At 43.9% G+C, this 6,053-nt stretch overlaps 1 non-coding gene across 1 annotated transcript; it reads right to left on the bottom strand.

Annotated features, from left to right (window-relative positions):
- Positions 1–5,741: 5,741 nt before the first annotated feature.
- On the bottom strand, positions 5,742–5,847 carry LOC124803850. Its single transcript, XR_007017318.1, has one exon. It is a non-coding gene; the product is annotated as a U6 spliceosomal RNA (small nuclear RNA).
- Positions 5,848–6,053: the final 206 nt, after the last annotated feature.

The following is a 6,053-nucleotide window of genomic DNA, read 5'->3' as shown; positions in this document are numbered from 1 at the left end:
AATTTTTGTTTACATAGGTTAACTTCTCTGATCATAATTACATACACTGACTCGTTCCATTACCACGCAGATTTACTTCTCAATTTGGTCATACGTAATAATGCGTGTAAAATAAGTACAACCTACGTGTCCTTCACAGTGATAATTCAATGTCTGACACTTTTCACGCCCCCTTATATACAACACCAGGCCTGGTATCAAAACTAAATACGAAAAACGCTAATTTACTCTGGTACCCTACCTACCTATCATAGGAAATTCAATCTCTAATATTTATAGACTCACTGATTGCGCGTACGTGTACGATATCTGATCATATCGTCAGCACTCTTCACTTTTCTTTACCAGGCAGTGCGTAATGAACGACATATGAGATGGAACAAGTGACGAGTGGTTCCATCTAGAAAATTCTATTTCCTAGTATTTCTAAATGTCGAGCTGTAGTAGACTGCACGTTGCTTTTTGGCAGCAACGGTTCTAAAATCAGCAAATAGTAAGAATATCACGTGCGTCTTTTTTCGTTCTCTGGTTTGCAGTGGAGAGTTGATATACATTTACTTACGATACATTTGTGACTTGCTCCGTGATGTATTCTATTTTGTTACTCCGCCCCATACCCCACCTCCACGCCCATCTCTCCCCTACGTGTAATTTTAAATCTTGCGAGGGCTTTCTGTCAGCGAAACCCGCTCCGTTCGATTGCCAATACAGATGTTATGCAATGCAAATACGAATAGCGTCTCCTAAATAGAGACCTTTCCTTTGGAGGAGCGGAAAATTGTATTCGTGCCCCTCGAAATGGTCTCCGCGTTGAAAGGGCTGCCCGTGTCGATCTGACGCCCTTTGAAATAAGCGTAGCCGTTCTCTCCCCTCCCCTGTGACCAGGCCGTCGCCCTCCCTGCAGCGGAGATCTATTGGATGTCGTCTGAGCGACAAAGAGGCACCATTGACAACACACAGATTCATAACCAACTCCACCGGCTCGCTCCGTATCACGAGACAGATGCGCGGAAAAGCATGAGACTTCCATCTTGGATACCACTGCTCGTGACAAACTGCAACACAAAACAGTGGAAAACCTTTGACAGGAAACTGAGTGGTCTGTGTTACATGGGTTTAGTCTTGTGTGAGGAAAATATCCAGTGAACAATTGGGGAAAAATCGGTAATTGTTTACGTACATAAATAAACCAATCAATGAGCATAGCGGCCACCACACCATTTTTTATTCATCATTTTTTACTCGCCATTTTTAGACCTACAATACTGCAGATCACAATCATTTTTATTGTTGTTGTTGTGGTCTTCAGTCCTGAGACTGGTTTGATGCAGCTCTCCATGCTACTCTACCCTGTGCAAGCTTCTTCATCTCCCAGTACCTACTGCAACCTACATCCTTCTGAATCTGCTTAGTGTATTGATCTCTTGGTCTCCCTCTACGATTTTTACCCTCCACGCTGCCCTCCAATGCTAAATTTGTGATCCCTTGATGCCTCAAAACATGTCCTACCAACCGATCCCTTCTTCTAGTCAAGTTGTGCCACAAACTTCTCTTCTCACCAATCCTATTCAATACCTCCTCATTAGTTACGTGATCTACCCACCTTATCTTCAGCATTCTTCTGTAGCACCACATTTCGAAAGTTTCTGTTCTCTTCTTGTCCAAACTGGTTATCGTCCATGTTTCACTTCCATACATGGCTACACTCCATACAAATACTTTCAGAAACGACTTCCTGACACTTAAATCTATACTCGATGTTAACAAATTTCTCTTCTTCAGAAGCGATTTCCTTGCCATTGCCAGTCTACATTTTATATCCTCTCTACTTCGACCATCATCAGTTATTTTACTCCCTAAATAGCAGAACTCCTTTACTACTTTGTCTCATTTCCTAATCTAATCCCCTCAGCATCACCCGATTTAATCTGACTACATTCCATTATCCTCGTTTTGCTTTTGTTGATGTTCATCTTATATCCTCCTTTCAAGACACTGTCCATTCCGTTCAACTGCTCTTCCAAGTCCTTTGCTGTCTCTGACAGAATTACAATGTCATCGGCGAACCTCAAAGTTTTTATTTCTTCTCCATGGATTTTAATACCTACTCCGAATTTTTCTTTTGTTTCCTTTACTGCTTGCTCAATATACAGATTGAATAACATCGGTGAGAGGCTACAACCCTGTCTCAGTGGAGCTGAAATGGAGGAAAGAGCCAAGAAAGGGATTTCTATGGCGGTTCATAAGAAGCACAGGAAACACACACATAAAAAAAGTTTTGCATCACCTCGGTCCCGAGAGTTCCGGAACCTGTGCAGAAAATTGGAATAGAGATCAACATAAACACCATTTCCGCTCTTTTTATTCCTCATGAAAACCATACACTGCATGTTGTACCACCATACAGCGAGACCTTCAGAGGTGGTGGTCCAGACTTCTGTACACACTGGTACCTATAATACCCAGTAGCACGTCCTCTTGCACTGACGTATGCCTGTATTCGTCGTGGCATACTATCCACAAGTTCATCAAGGCACTATTGGTCCAGGTTGTCCCATTCTTCAACGGCGATTCGGCGTAGATCCTTTAGAGTGGTTGATGGGTCACGTCGTCCATAAACAGCCGTTTTCACTCTAGCCCAGGCATGTGCGATAGCGTTCAGGTTTGGAGAACATGCTGGCCATTCTAGTCGAGCGATGTCGTTATCCTGAAGGAAGTCATTCACAAGATGTGCACGATGGGGGCGCGAATTGTCGTCCATGAAGACGAATGCCTCGCCAATATGCTGCCGATGTGGTCCATCAGGATTGATGGTCACGAAGTCAATGAAGTTAAGGAATTCTGCTACCTAGGCAGTAAAATAACCAATGACGGACGAAGCAAGGAGGACGTCAAAAGCGACTCGCTATGGCAAAAAGGCATTTGTGGCCAAGAGAAGTCTACTAATATGAAATACCGGCCTTAATTGAGGAAGAAATTTCTGAGGATGTACTTCTGGAGTACAGCATTGTATGGTAGTGAAACATGGACTGTGGGAAAACCGGAACAGAAGAGAATCGAAGCATTTGAGATGTGGTGCTATAGACGAATGTTGAAAATTAGGTGGACTGATAAGGTAAGGAATGAGAAGGTTCTACGCAGAATCGGAGAGGAAAGGAATATGTGGAAAGCACTGATAAGGAGAAGGGACAGGATGATAGACATCTGCTAAGACATGAGGGAATGACTTCCAAGGTACTAGAGGGAGCTGTAGAGGGCAAAAACTGTAGAGGAAGACAGAGATTGGAATACGTCAAGTAAATAATTGTGGACGTAGGTTGCAAGTGCTACTCTGAGATGAAGAGGTTAGCACAGGAAAGGAATTTGTGGCGGGCCGCATCAAACCAGTCAGTAGACTGATGACAAAAAAAAAAAGTGGTTGCACTACCGGTCGGTGGATGGCATTCACGTATCGTACAGCGGTTGCGGCGCCTTCCATGACCACCAGCGGCTACGCCGGCCCGGCATATCTCCACCCAGCTGCACTCGCTGGACAGTGTGTCTAAGGCGTTCAACCTGACCGGGTTGCCTCCAAACACATCTTCGACGATTGTCTGGTTGAAGGCATATGCGACACATCGGTGAAGAGATGTTGATGCCAATTGAAAGGTGGCTACACTGAGCCACTGCGCCAGAGATTGCGCCAAAGAGTATTATTCTGCCGCCTCCACAGTGCTTGTCGAGAGCTCGTAGTAGTCAGTGCTTGTCGAGAGCTCGTAGAAGACAGTGCTTGTCGAGAGCTCGTGGTAGTCAGTGCCTGTTAAGAACTCGTAGCAGTCAGTACTTGTTAAGAACTCGTAGCAGAGAGTGTTTGTTGAGATGTGCTAGTAGGCAGTGCTTGCTGAGATGTGATACTGAAGAGTCTTGTCGAGATGTGGTAGTAGAGAATCGGTGTAGAGATATATTGTAAGGATTAGAGTGATTTTCATCAATATAAATGAGGTAACTAACTAACTAAAAAAAAAAAAAAAAAGAAAGGTGCATGGGGGCTTAATTATATAAAAAATGCAAATAATTTTAGTTTTTGGTAGCTGTAAGACCGATTACGCTGTTTCGTAAACGGTTGGCCCTGACTAGTATTTGTACGCAATCTGACTGCATAGAACAACAACAAACAATGAAAGAAAATTTTCGTTAACACAATTAATTAATTAAGTCCCCAGCAACTATAAAATCTACAAAACCAAAGCACAAATGTAATTGTTCTGTGTGTGGGAGTGTGACTCAACGTACACATCTGGCACGGTTCTTCTTCAACAAGACAAGAAATTTCAAATACCATTTATACTGACGTGATAAAAGAAAATTACAAATACTATAATTGCGTAAGGAAAGCAGAATTAAACTCTAATACAAGAACACACGCCAGATGCTTTGTTGACTGAACCTGTAATGACGCATTATTTAGGACACTGAAATAAAAAGAAACGGAGTTAGTTACCTCATTTATATTGATGAAAATCACTCTAATCCTTACAATACATCTTTACACCGATTCTCTACTACCACATCTCGACAAGACTCTTCAGTATCACATCTCAGCAAGCACTGCCTACTAGCACATCTCAACAAACACTCTCTGCTACGAGTTCTTAACAAGTACTGACTGCTACGAGTTCTTAACAGGCACTGACTACCACGAGCTCTCGACAAGCACTGTCTTCTACGAGCTCTCGACAAGCACTGACTACTACGAGCTCTCGACAAGCACTGTGGAGGCGGCAGAATAATACTCTTTGGCGCAATCTCTGGCGCAGTGGCTCAGTGTAGCCACCTTTCACAATCCTGAGCGGTCCATTCGGCATGATGTTAGGCCCATCTGTAGCGCGCTGCATGGTGTCGTGGTTGCGAAGACGGACCTCGCCATGGACGTCGAGAGTGAAGCTGCGCATCATGCAGCTTATTGCGCACTGTTTGAGTCGTAGCAAGACGTCCTGTGGCTGCACGAAAAACATTATTGAACATGGTGTCGTTGCTGCAAGGGTTCCTCCGAGCCATAATCCGTAGGTATCGGTTATCCACTGCAGTAGTAGTCCTTGGGCGGCCTGAGGGAGGCATGCCATCGACAGTTCCTGTCTCTCTGTATCTCCTCCATGTCCGAACAACATCGCTTTGGTTCATTCAAAGACGCCTGGACACTTCCCTTGTTGAGAGCCCTTCCTGGCACAAAGCAACAATGCGGACTCGATCGAACCGCGATATTGACTGTATAGGCATGGTTGAACTACAGACAACACAAGCCATGTACCTCCTTCCTGGTGGAATGACTGGAACTGATCAGCTGTCGGATCCCCTTCGTCTAACAGGCGCTGCTCAAGCATGGATGTTTATATCTTCGGGCGGTTTTTAGTAACATCTCTGAACAATCAATGGGGCTGTGTCTGTGATACAATATCCACAGTCAACATCTATCTTCAGGAGTTCTGGCAACCGGGGTGATGCAAAACTGTTTTTGATGTGTGTATGTCAGGTGCTGGGAGGAAACTGATGAGAGGATAATGACTTTAGAAATCTCAAAATGTGGTTACTAAGTTATCATCGTCGAGGCTACAATTGACGTGACAGCAAAGTCAGAGAGGAGTTTTATGAAAAATTAAGCCACGAAATGGATTCATATACTGTGAATACATTCTAGCCTCATCTGCTAGTGACGAATGAAAATCTGTTCCCAAGCGGGACTCGAACCCGGATTTCCCACTTGTCATGAGCTGTCGCGTTAGTCAATTTTTTTTTAATTCTTGGTCGGGGGCTATGCTAATCTTCTCTGTATTGTTGCGATTTTAGTATGTGTACCACCGAAGCGTGTAAGGCCACTTTGGCTATGCTAGTACGCACCCAGTGCCGTTCCAAACCTCCATATTTCACACAATCACAATCCAGATGCACGCACTTTCGTGAAACTAAGCACAGGAAGACCTTTGTTATCATTTTAATCGTTACTTTAGCCTTGCAGGTGCGATTATGTCATTAATGGTGACAGTGTCCGTGATGATACAGTCACTGCATTTAGTCAA

Source organism: Schistocerca piceifrons, chromosome 6 (genome assembly GCF_021461385.2).
Source record: "Schistocerca piceifrons isolate TAMUIC-IGC-003096 chromosome 6, iqSchPice1.1, whole genome shotgun sequence".
In the NCBI taxonomy this organism is placed as follows: Eukaryota; Metazoa; Arthropoda; class Insecta; order Orthoptera; family Acrididae; genus Schistocerca; species Schistocerca piceifrons.
This window is presented reverse-complemented; position numbering and strand designations above follow the sequence as displayed.